The sequence below is a fragment of the Geotrypetes seraphini genome, chromosome 2 (genome assembly GCF_902459505.1).
Source record: "Geotrypetes seraphini chromosome 2, aGeoSer1.1, whole genome shotgun sequence".
Classification (NCBI taxonomy): Eukaryota; Metazoa; Chordata; class Amphibia; order Gymnophiona; family Dermophiidae; genus Geotrypetes; species Geotrypetes seraphini.
In genome coordinates this window covers 328,807,007-328,824,761 of record NC_047085.1, presented here as the reverse complement: position 1 = coordinate 328,824,761, position 17,755 = coordinate 328,807,007, and positions in this window count along the sequence as shown.

The window sequence follows — 17,755 nt, the reverse complement described above, 5'->3', positions numbered from 1 at the left end:
CCCCCCCCAAAAGGAGGGGAAAAAAAAAATAAATAAATAAAAAAAATGGTTGACTCGAATATAAGTCGGGCGACTTAATAAAAGTGTCCTCCCCTGTCAGGCTCTGCACCCAGCACCCTTCTTTCCCCCCTCCCTTGTCAGGCTCTGCACTCTCCCTCCCAGGCTCTGCCCTCTGTCCCCCCCCAGCCTATCTTCATACCTCTGCCATCCGTGTTGGAGATTCAGCGGATCCTCTGCTGATCCGTAGTGGAGATGCAGTGGGCAGGAGCAAGCTTTCCAAACTCCTGCCCCACTGCTAACCGGCTGTGCAATCCAATTTCCTCCACAGAATGGCATGAGCAGCAGCGCGATTTGGCACTGCTTCTTGGCGCTGAGCGACTTCCTTACTGGCTCTCGTGAGATTTGCGGGAGCCAGTAACAAAGCTGCTCAGTGCCGAGAAGCAGCACCAAATCGTGCTGCTGCTCTTGCCGTTCTGTGGAAGAAATTGGATCGTGCAGCCGGTTAGCAGCAGGGCAGGAGTTTGGGAAGCTTGCATCTGCCCGCTGCATCTCCACCACGGATCAGCAGAGAACCTGCTGAATCTCCAACATGGATGGCAGAGGTACTAGTATGATAGGGAGGAGGGGGGCAGAGCCTGGTAGCGGCGGCCTTAGAAAATTATGGGAGGGGGCATTGACCCAAATATAAACCGGGACCTCCATTTTGGGGCCAATTTTTTGGCCCCAAAATCTTGGTTTATATTCGAGTATATACAGTAATCTTTTTTTATTATTTATGGGCAGTTCTAGTACCGGTTAGCTTTCAGGGAGCTAGTGTGATGTTTCTGAATCTGCAGATATGTTTTTGCACACTTACCTACTGCAGTCCTGAAATTCTAGCTAAATACAGTTAAGACAATGGTCTGTGTGATTTATGAAAGTGGAAATATGTAATCTGTGTAATTACTGTATTTTCAATCTTCTTCCTGCAAAAGATCCAAAGCTTTACTGTATTATAAGAACACAGTGTGAAAATTATATTTTTAAAAAACTAAACAGTATTCTCTGATCGGCTACATCCTAATACTGTTGGTTATTTAGGAGTAACCTTCAGAAGGAAAACATTTAAAGATCTGTGTTAGCTGTTTTGTGCTAAACTCCATGCCTACATTCAAAAACAGCATCTTATGCATGATATTTTTGTACACTTGGGAGAAATATTATATGGTAACTATTTTGGTTTTGCTGTTTTTATTTGGTTATAAATGATAGGGCTTGATTTATGATTGGCACAAACCTAGGAGAATGATCATTCACAATGTCAAGCCATGTGCTGGGCAGTAACCTCCTTCATATTGACTGCACTTTCCAGGTAGTATTCTAATGAGTAGCAGTAAAACATATTTGTGACGATATTTAGTGCTTCCATGTCTTATAAATATAAATAACCCAATCAAGGACCAATTTTAAATTTTTTTTTTTTTTTAAATTTTCATGCATTATTTTTGTATGACTTAAATTTCCAAACTTAAACATGAGGCCTGCTTCCAAGCCTGAACAGGTTAATTAATGCCTGTGAGCATGTTGATATTGCTATTGGCAATGAGCAAAATCTTCAGCAGAAGACACCAAGTAGAATTATTGAAGCTGGCTCATCTGTCGCCTGTCATAGTATAGGTACTAGATCCTTTATCCAAATCCTTGTGACCTGGGCATATTTTGGTTTTTGAATTTTGGAATGGTAATGTTAAATCAGGGAAAAAAGACAGACCACCTTCTCACTGCCACCCTGGGAGGAATCTGCGGCTCTTTGACATTTTTCCAGCCCCTCTGACTTGAATTGCATAGAGAACAGGAGAAACACATGAACCTGCATTGGTTTCAGCGTGTGTCACGTCAGAATTTTTAGTTTTCAGAATGTCAGTTAAAGGATCTTGTATTTTATTTAAAAAAAACAAAAAAAACCACACACACACCTGTTCGTGTTTCATTGTTAAAGGCCTGCAATTATAGTTAACATTATTGATTGATTCTTCTGTGCTGTATTTTATCCCAGAATGTTTCTGAAGTCCTTGATTTTGTGTAATGTTATAGAACAAGGACGGTTCTGTTAACTCAAGCTATGATTTGGGGGGTCACATAAGGAGCAATTCTACTGTATAACTTTGAGTGCCACAAGTTAGGCACCTAGATATGCAGTATGCTGAATGCTGATTCTACAACAGCATCTTGGTACCAAGGTTCCATTAAAGATTACTAACATGTTGGGCATCTAGGCACCTACATTTAGCAATGCCCATTTGCACCAATATCAATGGTCTTAAATGGGTGCAACTAAATGTAGCACTTAATGCATGTAAAATATGGGCCTAAATGTGAGACCCATCCATGCACCTCCCTTGCACTTATGTGCTAAAAAAACTAAAACAAATCGGCACTCAACTAGCATATATGCATGTAAGTTTGCATGTCAGTCTGGTGGAGGTGGGGACTCTTCCAGCTAATATTTTGTATGTTTTAAAAGTTGTATTTTCTGCTGAGACACCCCTGCTGGATTTGCCTACCTGTTCTCAACTAGTCTGCATGGGAATGGGGATTGTGGGAATTCTGTGGGGAACCAACAGGGATCCCCCATGTCTGTGGGACTCCAACAGGGATCCCCCCCCAGGTCTGCAGGACTCCCATGGGGCCTGCCTAATGTTCCCTCTAAGTTCAACCCCTCAAGCAACCAGTTGCTGATTGCCATATATTCACTAATCAGGGAGACAGAGCTGGAGCTTGATGGCCAATCAGGAGCACTTCCTTGTAGAAGTGCTCCTGATTGGCCATCGAGCTCCAGCTCTTTCTCTCTCTCAGATTGGTGGATGTACAGCAGTGGTCTTAAACTTGCGGCCCGGAGACCACATGTGGCCCACCAGGTACTATTTTGAGGCCCTCGGTATGTTTGCCATAATCACAAAAGTAAAATAACAGTTTCTTGATCATAAGTCTTTTTAGCTATAAATTACAATATTATTATTAAGACTTAGCCAAAAGGAAAGATTTATAAACTATAAAGAGTTTTACCTCATGCATAATTGTCATTTCTTTAATAAGACATTTAACTATTTTTTTCTGAGGCCCTCCAAGTACCTACAAATCCAAAATGTGGCCCTGCAAAGGGTTTGGGTTTGAGACCACTGATGTATGGCAATCAGATTGGTAGAGAGCTCTCCCAGTGGTGAACCTTGGCGACACGTGATATCTCCTCTCAAGGACCGTAACTCAAAGCAGCTCACCACCAGTCACTGCGGCTGTGTAGAAGAGTAGAATGGGAGAGACTGGGCAGCATACAGTGTGCTCCGGAGCAGGTAACAACTTAAAAAAAAAATTCTGAAGTACCAATGGCATACTACCAACGCAGGGGGTGGACTGGGGTTGGCATAGTACAGTCATGCTCTGCAATGTGAACTCCTCGAAGGCCAGCAGCAGTGTTCACTTCACACAGTCACACTCAGGCCTTCCTCTCTTCTGGGTCCCAACTCCCGCCTAAATTCTATTTTTTTAAAAAATGTACTTCAGAGCCATTGACAACACAGAAACAGTTGTGTACAAAGATATATTTGACACATATAACCGAACCATCCCTAAAGGCAAGAGAGAAACGAGAATAAATACATTAGTCCGGTCAAGAACTGAAGAAACAGAATGAACATACTGTAAACCTTAGCATTCTTCCACCTTTTTATTTTACCTCCTAGATCAGGGGTGTCCAAATCTAGCCCATGGGTCAAATTTGGTTCTCGGGATAATTAAATTTGGCCAGAGATTTGGCCCACTGTTCCAGCCCTCCATTCCAGCTTCCCGGTCTCATTTTCAAAACAGCCTGCAAGAGGATCACCATTCGGCTATAGCGAACCTAGCAGGTTGCCTCGGCCTCTGCAGTACGTTCATCTGCCACGTTCCCATACGTCAGAGGAAGGGTGGGCCATATCTCGAAGGTGAGAGTGGGAAAAAGGGGGAAACATCCAGGCCTTCAGGATGGGGGGGCCTTTGTGTAGAAGTACACGGAGGGAGGGAAGGAGGGGTCCAAATAGACATGCATATGCCAGACTGAGGGTAAGGGAGAGGGGAAGGAAAACGGAAGGGGAGGACAGAGATGGAAGATAGATGGAGAAAGAAGAAAATGACAAATGGGCAGGAGACCAGGCAAGTGAGTTATCAGAAGACAACCAGAACCTGGGACCAACATGATTTGAATAATGACCAGACAACAAAAGATATATAATTTTATTTTCTGTATTGTGATTACAATATGTCAGATTTGAAATGTGTATCCTCCCAGAGCTGGTTTTGGACAGCAAGCGTGAACTAGGACCTAAAAGAGAGAGGGAAAAGTCTTATTTTGTTTACCTCACAGAGCCAGCGTGGGGTTGGAGAGGTTGTAATACTATACTTCTAAGACTAAGAGGTCCTTATATTAAGGTGCACATTTAGTGCACACTAAATCGGTTAGCTTACTTTAATAAAAGGACCCCTAAGTATCTTAATAAAAAATTTGGCCCACGACTTAGCCTATGTTTTAGATTTCGGCTCCATATGTGATTGAGTTTGACACCCCTCCCCTAGATACACCCTCAAATGTCTAATACACCACTCACAACCACTCATCTTACCAACATTTACCCCCCCCCCCACCCTCCATGCATACAACAGTCAGCCACCAACCCCCCTCAGATCCTCAGGTACAAAAGAATAAAAAATGACAGAAAGAAGAAAGAAGTTAGTGCTGAAAATAGCTGCATCAGAGGTTGTCCCCTGAAGCAGTGAGAAAATTAAATGGTCTTAAATTCTATTTCTTTACGCGTTCATATTATAATTATAAAAACCTTTCCAAGAACAACCTTTTGATATGTCTAAGAAGAAAGCATCATGTTACTTTAATGGGGGGGACGGAGGGGATTCCCCAGGGGGATGGGCGGGATACTGGCGGGGATAGGATTTCTGTCCCTGCACAACTCTCTATACTCAACTGCCTCCATTCCTTGAATCACATGACTGCACAATAGGCATTAGCAGAAAATTTTTTACCCCCTCATCTCATCCTCACTGCCTCTTTACAACACTGATACTCTACCTTCGTGCATGTTCCTCTGCTCTCTAGACTGGTCCACAACCAAGCTTTTTCCCAGTTTATTTAAAATTATTTATAACCCACTTATCCACAAATCTAAGCGAGAAACAAAAATCACACTAAGTAGTAGTTTATTTAAAATTATTATTCCCTTCCCCCCTTCCACTGTTATGACTCCCTTACTTCCCTTCCTGCTGATATTAACCATCCCCAATCTTTCCCTTTTTCCTAAGCCACTGAGAACCTTAACACCTCACCCTTCACTCTTTTAAACCCACTGTCTTTCTCTTCCTCTTATTCTCTACTCTGCTCTAAAGATCCTATACTTTATCCCCTCTCCCCCTGTGTGCACCTCGCCCATGTCGCAGCTGTTGTGCCTCCTCACATGTAACTTCCTCCTCTTGCTTTCCGCTTGGGATCACAACCCCAATCCTGATCCTCCCAACCAACTCCCATCCTACTCTTAGGATCTACCTTATTTCTATGAGCCAACCGTACCTTATTCCTATGAGCCAACCCGCAATACCACCAACCTTATTTCTATTCCTCTCCTCCCTTCTCTTGTGCCTTATGGAATGCCCGCTCCATTCCCAACAAGCTTGCTATATACATGACCTCTTCATCTCTCGATCTCTCCATTTGCTCGCACTAACAGACCTGGATCTGCTCTGATGACTGTACCTCAGCAGCTACCTTTTCTCCTACACGCCTCCCCTGGTTGGTAAAAGAGGAGGCATGGGGCTACTACTCTCACCCTCTTCAAATTTCAACCCCTTTTCCCACCACCGCCATCCCAGTGCTCTTTGAAGTTCATTCCATCCATCTTTTTGCTCCCCTACCTTCTGAGTAGCAGTCATCTACTGACCATCCGATACATCCCACTCTTCCTTCCTCACTGACTTTGACTCCTGGTTCTCCTCCTTCCTCGAGCCCTCATCACCTCTCATCCTCAGTGACTTCAATATCCATGTTGATGACCCCCCTCCGACTCCTTCACCTCTTAAGTTCCTTGTCCTGACATCCTCATAATAATTTCTTGCCTGTTTTCCACCACCCCTGCACTCCAGAAAGGACACTGCCTAGACATAATTCTATCCTCCAACTGCTCAGCTGCTAAATTCTGCAATACCACCCTTCCCCTCTTTGACCATCACCTGTTAACGTTGACTATTCATCACCCTACTCCCCAGATCTGACCAATCGCTACCAACACATTCAGGACCTCCAGGGCTCTCTTGTCCCTCTCCTCAACTACTATATCACCCAAGACTTAACAAAGCCGTCCTCTCTTATAATACCATTCTCTCATCTGCTCTAGATACCCTTGCTCCTCCAGTTCTGTTAGGCATGCCAAACCCCAACCCTGGCTCACCCCCCGTATCCACATCCTGCGCTCATGTCCCCATTACACTGAACGTCTCTGCTTTCAAACATATGGTTATCAAGAAAAAAGGGGGTTATAAAGGATAATTATACAAAAATCTAATTCAATAAATTTATTTACTACACATCAGTGTCTGGTTACTTTTTTGTAAATAATCTATCATCACTGAAACCCATTTTTTATCATAGAGAGCAACCGTTTTATTAACATGTTAACCCCATTGTGTAAATTAAGAGGCTGAAGTATCAAAGGATGCATGGTTCTCAGTAAAGAGACCTCTTATAACTTAGATGTTATTTCATGTCTTCATCCTGAATGCATCCTGAATCCTGAGACCTCCTTCCTATCTCAAAAAATTTTTTTATTGATTGTATTTAATTAAGTTAAGACTAATTAACTAAGAGTGCAAAGCCTAGCCCTATCTTTTATTTAAATTAATTAATAAATATATGTTAATTTAATTTGTAATATCCTAACTTAAATCATATGATTCAACTTATCATCATTATAATATTGTAACTTGAAGTCATTTTATTCAACTTATCACATTACTAATAAATTTAATTATAATATCTAACATTCAAATTGATTCATTCAATCCATCAAATATAATTCAATATGTTAGAGAAGAACAGCAACACTTATCTTAATGGCTTTCTGGCCAAAACCAACGTTGGTGGGTTTGTGAACTACCCAATGCTCAAACATATGGTTGTCATACCCCTCCTCAAGAAATCCTCACTGGACCCCACGTGTCGCTCCAACTATCACCCCTTCTCCCTCCTCCTTTTCTTATCCAAGTTACTTGAACGTGCTGTTCACCATTGTTGCCTGGATTTCTCTCATCCCATGCTATTTTGGATCTGCTTCAGTCAGGAAACTGCATTCCACGGAAACTATCCTTACTAAAATTTCCAATAACCTGTTCTTGGTCAGATCCAAAGGTCTCTACTCTATCCTCATCTTTCTCGATCTGTCTGCCTACTCCTTGATACATTGTCCTAGTTGGGATTCTAGGGTTCTGCCCTCTCTTGGTTTTCTTCCTTTCTCCCATTGCACCTTCAGTGTATGCAATGGTGGTTCCATCTCCATAGCCTTCCTGCTATCAATTGGTGTACCTCAAGTCTCTGTCCTGGGACCACTCCTTTTCTCAATCTACACTTGCTTACTTGGAACACTGATCTCCTCTCAATGGCTTCCAGTATCACCTCTATTTTGACAACTCCCAGATCTACCTCTCTGCGCCAAATACCGCTACTGAAACCCAGACCAGAGTCTCAGCCTGCCTGTCTGACTTTGCCACCTGGATATGTCTGTCATCTAAAATTGAATATGGCTAAAACAGAGTTGCTCATCTTCCCGCCTAAACCCACCTCTCTGCTTCCCTTGTTCTCCGTCTCTGTGGCCAACACTCTGTCATCCTTCCTGTTTTGTCTGCTCGTAATCTCGGTGTCATTTTTGTCTCCTCTCTCTTTCACCGCCCAGATAACAACATATCGCTAAAACCTGCTGCTGTTTCCTCTATAATATTACCAAAATAAGGTCCTTCCTCTCTGAGCACACTACCAAAACACTTATTCACGCTTAGACTTCTCCAACTCGCTTCTCTCAGGTCTTCCACTCAGCCATCTCACTCCCCTCCAATCCTTCCAGAATTCAGTTGTACGACTCGTATTCGGGGAGAGCCGCTTTACTCACATTACTCCTTCTAAAGTCATTTCATTGACATTGACTCCCATACGTTTCTGAATACAATTAAAACTCCTCTTTACTGACCTACTTGGTCACTTGGCTGCCCCTCACTATCTCTTTTCACTTATCTCCCCCTATGATACCAGCTGAGACCTCATGGGGGGGGGGGGGTTTAAGTCCCTCCTATCTGTGCCCTTCTCTTCAGCTGCCAACTCCAGACTCTGTCCCTTCTGCCTTGCTGCACCATATGCTTGGAACAAGCTGCCCGAATCCCTACGGCAGGCTCCGTCTTTGGCAGTGTTCAAGGCCCGTTTACAAGCCCATCTCTTTGAGAGTGCTTTCGACTCCTAACTCTCACCTTGGATTCTGCATTCCCTATCCTCTGTCATGTCTGCCCAAGTTAGATTGTAAGCTCTTCTGAGCAGAGACCATCTTGTACAGTGCTGTGTATGCCTTTCAGTGCTATATAAGTGATTAGTAGTAGTAACTACATAAGTACTGGTATTCTATAAATTTGCAAGCACAGTCGGCATGTGAATTGGAGGACAGTGTGTGTTTTGTTTTTTAGGGATGGCTCCTTGTGCTGTTCTTCCGGCGTGTTTTAGAAATATGCATGGAACAGAATAACATCGGTACTTTCAAGGCTGAAACAAAAAGGCAAGAACTGAGGGCCAGATCCTGTATATGTCCAAAAGATCAGCGCCAACTAGCGATGCACTAAGTGTGATTCTATAAAAGTTATGAGAACTATATAGACTTGTGCTTAGTGCCATCTAAGCATCGCTAGCCCAACTTAGTGCAACCTATTTATGCCAAGATTTTCTTGGCCTAAATGCCTGCACCTAGGAGAAAAATATGCGCATAACTCTCATACCCATGATCCACTCCTAACCACACCCGCTTTTAGCTACACACATTGGACAAGGCGCAAGCCACTTCATGCTTTGCACCTAACTTTGTGCCTAACTTTCAATTAATCTATTAACAAAGAAAAAGGGGGTAGAAAGGATAATTTATATTTACTTTAAACAAGCTTCTTTTGCACATCAGTGTCTTATTTTATTTATGGTTAATATTTCACTCTTATTCACCCACTATTCTAATCCATTTAAATGATACCCTGATTTAACAATAGAACTCATCCCCAAATTTGATAGAGAGGTTGAAGTATCATAAAATATGCATTGTTCTCAGTAAAGAGACCTCTTATAAAACTTAGATGTTATTTCAAGTCCTCATCCTGAATTCATGTGATGTAATCATTTACTTCAAAACCTCCTTCTTAACCTTGATTATTTATTTATTTATTTATTTATTTATTAAAAGAGCTACCTAACTAACTGGGGGTGCAACCCTTTTAATCGATTTTTTTTTTCAGGTTGAGGACTTTGAAATAACATCTTAAGTTTTATAAGAGGTCTCTTTACTGAGAACAACGCATATTTTATGATACTTCAACCTCTCTATCAAATTTTGGGATGAGTTCTATTGTTAAATCAGGGTAATTTTATTTTAATTTTTTTTATTTATTCAATTGTTCTATACCGTTCTCCCAGGGGAGTTCAGAACGGTTTACATGAATTTATTCAGGCATTTTTCCCTGTCTGTCCCGGCGGGCTCACAATCTACCTAATGTACCTGGGGCAATGGGGGGATTAAGTGACTTATCATTTAAATGGATTAGAATAGTGGGTGAATAAGAGTGAAATATTAACCATAAATAAAATAAGACACTGATGTGCAAAAGAAGCTTGTTTAAAATAAATATCATAAATTATCCTTTATACCCCCCTTTTCTTTGTTAATAGATATTTTGTTGTGGGTTGGATAATCTAGAAGTTGATCCGTGTGTGTTGTTGCAACTCTCAATGCCAGCTATGCTAGTTATCAGTATCAATTAAGGTTATTCAAGTTGTGAGTGTACATCAGCTAAGCTTAAAACTTTAGGCGTATTATATGGAATTTGGGGGGCATGTGTAGTCTAGATTAGTGCATTATTTAAGTGGTGCATGCAGTGAATAAATGGTGGTACACCGCTGTTTTAAGAATTATTAAAATATCTTTATAGAGAGGTAGAAATATGAAATCTGCTGGTGAGTTATTTCTCTGTGCTGCAAGGAAGTTCAGTTAGACCTCTTGGACTGCTGGAAGTGCATAACCAAATGGTGTATATATATATTTTTTCTCCCAGTAAGAATCCAGACTGACATAAATAATCGCAATAAAGACCAAAGCCTACTGCTAATGTAGCTGTATTGTAAAAATTTGGATATCTGCTGGTTTGATGATAAGAGAACTGGTGTTCTTCTGACATCCTTTTGAAATAGATTTATATTTCTGCATTAGGCATAATTCTGTATCTACAAATCATAATAAAACTGCAACTTTTTCTAAATGCTGAAGATCTCATTATTTTTTATCTTTTAACTGTAAGGATGAATATTAAATAGAGAAGCTTGATATTCCACATTGTATTTTGTTTTACTTGAGTCATCCTGTTCTGGGGGATGCAGATACACAGATGTCACACCAGCACTCTTAGCTCCAAGAAATCATTTTGCTTTCCTGCAACGACTTTGCCCAGAGGTAAAAAGTAACCTTACATCAAAAAATCCCCCAGAGATAAGCAATTTTCACAAACTGTCCAAATATATCACAATGTTTTAGGATAATTTTCATGTGCTCATAGATGTATTCACAGGGTAAACGTGGTAAATTCTCCTTTACCAGTGGTGCAATTGATATTCTAATCACAGCACATAGGCTTTATGTAAAAACTGTGCTGTTAATACGTGTTAACTTTTTATAAGAAGAAAACTTAAATCACTTATTGAGGCCAAGGTTTACTTGGAACAAGATACAAGCCTTAAGCAGGGAGGGAATTAGGAAATTTTGGTTCATCCATATCTAGACAACTGGTTGATCCAGGCAAAATCCTTCCAGGAGAGCGCAAAAGTTGCTGCACGGGTAGTGGAGTTACTCCAGTCATTGGGCTGGGCCAAGAGTTGGCTGACTCCATCCCAGTGCTTGGAATATCTTGGAGTTCTCTTCGACACTGGTCTGGAGGGAGAGTTTCTTAAGGTGTGGGTGCAGAAGTTGCAGATTTGCAGTCTTATGGGCTCAAATTGTCTTCAAACTCAGGAATTAATTCAGGTCTTGGGATCAATGGCAGCTTTGTTGGAGGTTGTCCAGTGGGCGTGAGCTCGTATGCAACCCCTGCAGCACATATTCCTTCAGAGGTTGTCTCTACAGGCTCATGATTTGGAAATGCCAGTACCTTTTCGTGGGTTAGCTCGTTGCAGTCTGCGTTGATGGTTATAGTCCCTTGATCTGGTCCAGGGAGTGAGTCTGGATCAGTCCCAATGGACAGTTATGCTGCCATTCTTCTCAGCTGGGGAGCCCAGTGTCTCAATCAGCTCAGGGCAGTTGATCTCCTCCAGAAGAAGCTTCTTGGCTGATCAATGTTCTGAAAACCTGAGCCATTTTGCTGGCACTTTCAACCTTTCTGTCCCTGCTGGCAGGCAAGGCAGTCAGGGTCCTTTCCGACAGTGCTATGGTGGTGGAACCAAGAGTTGATTTAGTGGCTCAGGAGGCAGTGCTCTTCATGGCCTGGGTGGAGACCCACCTGCTCGACCTATCAGCGTCCCACGTAATGGGAGTGCAGAATGTCAAAGCGGATTTTCTCAGTCATGTGCTAGATCTTGGCAAGTGGTCACTAGGAGTTGGAGGCCTTTGATCTGATAGTTCGGTCATGGGGTCATCTGATGAAGGACCTCATGACCAAGTGCTTCAACACCAAAGCAAAATGGTTCTTCAGCCAGCATAGGGATTTTCAGGCTGAGGGGCTGGATGGATGCTCTCGTGCAGAGTTGACTGACAGTAGTGAAGAAGGTGTTGAAAAGCTTTGAGAGCATTGAAGATCGCTCCGAGTTCAACAGATTGATGTGACACTGACGATCTGTGCTGGACCAGTGGCCTTGAGAGTACGGAGACCATCGAGATGAGGTTGATGAATCTGTTCTGAGAATCTTCTAATGAAGGTGTGTGTGAAACATTAAACCTCTGGAAAGATTGGAAGAGAGCATCCACCAGTGGAGAGACTGTCTCAATGAAGGAGTCACTGTAATGTGTTGAGAGTGGGTTGCAAGCTTGCTGCCACTGAGACACCAGGGTCCACGGAGGAAGTCTGAGGTGAAGTCTGGCAAAAGGAGTCACGTGAACTGTAGAGGCCATGTGACCGAGAAGAACCATAATTTGTCATGCTGAAATTCACATGAGGGAAGACACCTGCTGACAAAGGTGAATGCGAGTATCCTGACGTGATTGAGGAAGGAATGCTCTGAGTTGAACAGTGTCCAGGATGGCTCTGATAAACTGTAGAGTTTGGGAGGGATGTAACTGGGACTTTGGCAAATTGATTTTGAACCCAAGACTTTGGAGAAAGGCTATAGTCCGTTGGGTCACTACAATAACCTCTTGTTGAGACAATGCTTTGATGAGCCAATCGTCCAGATATGGAAAGACTTGAAGACCCTGTGTCCGCAGGGCTGCAGCCACCACCACCAGGCACTTCGTGAAGACTCTGGGAGATGAGGCGAGGCCGAAAGGAAGGACCCGGTATTGAAGATGTAGATTCCCCACCTGAAAGCTTAGGAATCTGCGAGAGGCTGGATGAATTGGGATACGAGTATAAGCCTCTTTGAGATCTAGGGAACATAACCAATCTCCTTGATCCATCAAGGGATAAAGTGTTGGAAGAGAGAGCATCCAAAACTTTTTTCTTTGACAAGAAATTTGTTGAGATCCAGAATAGGTCGCATATCCCCCGTCGTCTTTGGGACTAGAAAATAACGGGAATAAAAGCCCGTGTCCCGTTGGGTCAAGGGGATCTCCTCGACAGTTCGGAGGCGAAGAAGGGGAAGTTGCGACATGTTGGAAGGAAACTCTCTTGGAGGGAGATCTGGTGGAATTTGAAGAAATTGAAGTGAGTAACCCTCTCGGATGATGGTGAGAACCCATAGGTCTGATGTAATCTGCTCCCACTGTTGGTAAAAGTGATGGAGCCGACCTCCTATGGGAAGGAGAGAAGTCTTATGCATAAAGGTGGACGTTATGCTCAGACTTAGATTGTCAAAAAGTCCGTCAGCTTGGCTGCAGCAGAAGTCTGAGGTTTTTGCTGCTGCTATGGTTGTTTCCTAGGTGGAGGCCTGGAGAAAGCTGGCGTAGACTTCTGTGGATATCGACGTGGAGGCGGTCTAAAAGGCTTGGAAGCTGAAGTTTTAGCCTTAGGCCGAATCAAAGAGGCAAAAGACTGCTCATGCTCAAAGAGACGCTTAGCGGCAGCCTTAATGGAGTCGTCAAAGAGCTCATTATCTTGGCACAGTAAATTGGCTAAACGATCCTGCAAGTTAGGGTCCATGTCTACAATGCGTAGCCAAGCCAGACATCGCATTGCCACAGCAAAAGCTTTGACCCGCGATGACATTTCAAAGGCATCATAAGTGGCTTGAAGCATGAAGAGATGTATTTGGGAGAGGGTCTGCTGAAGTTGTTTAAATATAGGCAACCAGTGTTCAACCAGATCAGGGAAAAGGTAGGGCATAGTTTTAATGCAGTACTTCAAGTCGGATGTGAACATGAAGCTGTAATTCAAGATCCTGTTTGCCAACATGGAATTTTGGTAGAGACGGCGTCCAAATTTATCCATCGTGCGTACCTCTCTGCCTGGAGGGACTGCGGCTTACACCTTGGTGGGATTAGATTTTTTAAGTGATGATTCTACCACCAGGGATTGGTGTGAAAATTGTGATTTCTCAAACCCCTTACAAGGAACCGTGTGGTAATGAGATTCCATTTTAGAGGGGATAGCTGGAATTGAATAAGAAGTCTCGAGATTCCTGAGGAAAGTTTGTTTCAAAACAGGATTCATGGGAAGTCTCATGGTGTCTTTTGGTGGATGAGGCAATTCCATTTCAGCCAAATATTCAGGAGTATACTTAGACTCAGATTGAAGTTCAATTTGAAGAGCCTTACTCATATCAAAAATGAATCTTGAAAAAGATGTGGATTTTGAAGCTGAAGATGACTCAGGAGAAGTGGAGCGAGACCTAGGAGCTGCTGAGTAAGGAGGAGAAGCCTCCCTGGAGTATTGAGAAGGCATGTCCATATCCAACGTAAGAATCACAGAAGAAGCCCCTCTTGACATTGGAGGAGTCAGTGAGTGCTTACATTTAAGATGCCTCGATGGAGAAGTTCCAGGTGTATGAGGAACTGAAGGTCTCGATTCGTGCCTCATAGAAATAGGTGAACAAGGATCCCTGGGAGGAGGCCTCGAGAGGAGTCCAGGACCTGGACAGGCTTGGAGGTGGAGAAGTACGAGGCATTGATAGCTTCGGGGTTCGAGAGCTATGCCTGGGTTTCGAAGGGATCTCGATGAGCCTCGAGGAACGAGGCATAGGAGACTCGGAACTTTTCCTAGGAGATACTATAGTCTTCTTCAAAGCCAGGTGCCTCGAGGACAAGGAATGCTTCGAGTGAGGCCTCGGTCAAGGCTTCTCCACCACATCTCAAACAGGATGAGTAGCAGGAGACCCAGACCTGGCAGGACGAGGCGAGGAGTCACTAGAGGGCAGAGGTCGAGACCGCAGAGGTTTTGCTCGAGGTGTTTCGACAGTATGTTCAGACTGGCTCACAGAAAGGGCCAAAGCAGGGGCAAGCTTGGCCAAAACCGAGGTAAGCTGCGCGGTCAAGATGGCTTGCAGCATGTCCTCGAAAACAGGCACCGAGACCAATGACTCTGGTATGGAAGGTGCAGCAGTGCGCTCCATAGACCTCGAGGATGAGTATTCCCTATGTTTGGAGGCACGCTTGGAGGGAGGTCTCGTACAACTGGCACAACTGCACTCACCTGGATTGCCTGAGACTCAGCTGGAGGCTTCTTAGGTAGCGTACCTGTGGAGGAAAGAGGAGACCTTAAGAGGCACAGCATACAAGGCCTTCGAGGTCGAGGGTAACTTGCTTGAGGTCGAGGACTTGGATGATGAGGCTGCCACTGGTGTCGAGGCCGAGGTCGAGGCCTTTTCAGCAGACTGCTCCATAAAGCAAAAGAGCTCCAGAATTTTGGCACAACGTCTGTGAAGGGCTCGTTTCTGAAGGGTAGTACAGCGCGGGCAGGACTCGGGACAATGTTCAGGTCCCAAGCACTTTATACACCAATGGTGGGGGTTGGTTAAAGAGATAGCCCGGCCACACTGGCTACACTTTTTAAACCTGGTAAGAGGCCAGGACATAGAAGAAAAATACAGCCGCAGCCGAATGAGGGCCGGTGGCATGGCCTAAGCCCAAGTCCTGCCGGATGAGAACCGAAGGAGAAAAAAATAAGGTTGTTTTTTTTTTTTAAAGAGATGCGCTGCACAGCGGCTAAGTAAGAAATAAAGAAAAGAAAAAGAAAGCCGCAGTGCGAGAAGGCTGCATCTTTCCTCGCCTCTCACCTATCCCCTTGTGCAGTAGCTCCAAGGCCTCCAAAAACAGCAGCAGTGCTCTGAACGGGTTGCTTCGTGTCCTTCCTGCTGCAGCGTCTTTCTATCCCTCCCTCCCATCCCTCTGTGTAGCGGAACCCCAATGACCCTTCCACAATGAGCCTGATATACCTCTACGCTGAAGCCTCCAAAACAGTACTGGTGGCAGCACTCTGAACGGGCTGCTTCAATGACGTGGCAGAGGGAAGGCCCCGAAGCAGCCTGTTCATTGTTTGATTAGCTTTTGAAGGTAATCCTTCAGATCAGAAATGAGCAAATGTTGACACATACATACATATATATATATAAGTGAAACATCAAAGCATTCCCATGATAGTCTTAACAGGAGAAGGAAGGGGTGGGTAAGGTGAAACAAAAAGACCTACAAAAGACGTACAACCACTATTCCAGAATGATAAATTACTGAAAGAAATATTCCCAGCTTCACCCATGCTGGCCTTCTGACAGTCACTAAAGGCCAGATTCACTAAACTCCCCTACCGATCCGATCCATGGCCAGGGGACTGATTCACGATGCATCCTCATGCAAGTGGGGATGATCAGAATCATACCCCCAACTGACTGCACAGATCACTGACTAGCGATCCCGACGCATGTGCAGACCATCTGTAGATGGTCTGCGCATGCTTACAGAGCAGCGACCTTTTTATTAAAACTTTTTTAAAAACTTATACTTTGAGCCCGTGGTTTTAATCTGCTTTAAACCCTGCGGAGAAGGCAAGGAGTCGGGGCAGAAGCAGAGCAGCGATCGGGGCAGAGAGCAGGAGATGCAGTCGGAAAGGACCATGAGCGACTGGTCCCCAGCAATAGCTTGTTTCTTGATCGTCCAGCTCAGTCGATGTTCCAGTTTTTTGTTAGTGAATCGCTGCCTGCCTACTTTACATGCCATTTCCCCTCATTTGCATGTGTGGATTGGCCTTGAGGTTAGTAAATCGGGTTGCAAAGTGATCGCAAACTGGTCAGGACACAATCGGTGTCCTTAGTGAATCCGGCTCATAGTCTAAAACAAAACTGGTGAAAAACACACTCCCACAAAACTCATAATATTCCAAGCTGCAAACTGCCATTTCAAAGAACTACAGTCGCTCACATGGGAAAATCATTCAGCATAAAGGAATGCTTCGTGTCCTCATCTTCCAAGTGTAAAGTGTAAAGAAGCGTGCTACATTGGAGAAACAAGCCAAATACTAAAAACTAGGATTAATTTATAGAAATATATTAATTGTAAAGCCAACCAGAGTATCACCTCTATAAGACAACATGTCAAGAAACCAGAACACTGCATCAATGATTTTATGGTGAGAATACTAAGGACAATGTACCGTTTCAAACTTGTCTAAGATCATACTTCATTTTAAATGACTGACGATCCACTGTTTTTCAATGAGGGACAGCTGCATTTCTTACACTTTTTATACAATGTAAAGTGTAATATATAATTTTTAAAAAATTGTATTGGTACATACCCATTTGAGTGTTTCTAATTGTACTTTATCATATAAACAACTTGATAAACAAGATATGTTCACTATTTACTTTTATAAGAAAAAACAGACTGACTCAATAATATTGTTGAGTCAGTCTGTTTTTTCTTATAGTTCAGTGCTTTTTCTGACTCTTAGCAATCTAGTCCCTGCTGAAGTTATAACACTATTTACTTTTGGCTTGCAAATGCTCATCAGTTTTTTATGTAATTGTTTATCTGTTTGATTTTTATGTACTTGCTTATCAGTTCATTATTGTTTTATTCATTATGTTGTTTTCCTGCATTTAAATATGTATTTGTATTTTTTTATTATCTTATGACAATTATTTTATTAGAGTTGTGGTCTTATTTGGTTTTATTCATCATTAATGGGTTTTTTTTTACAATTCAATATTATGTACAATTTTTCTTATTAATGTAAATTTTTATTTATTTTTTCATTGTATATAATATTGATTGCTTTTTATTATGTATGATGCATACAATATTATTGATGTTTTGATTTTTATACTTTGTGTGTTTATTTGTAAGGTATTGTTCCTTCTGATGAATTTGAATCTGCC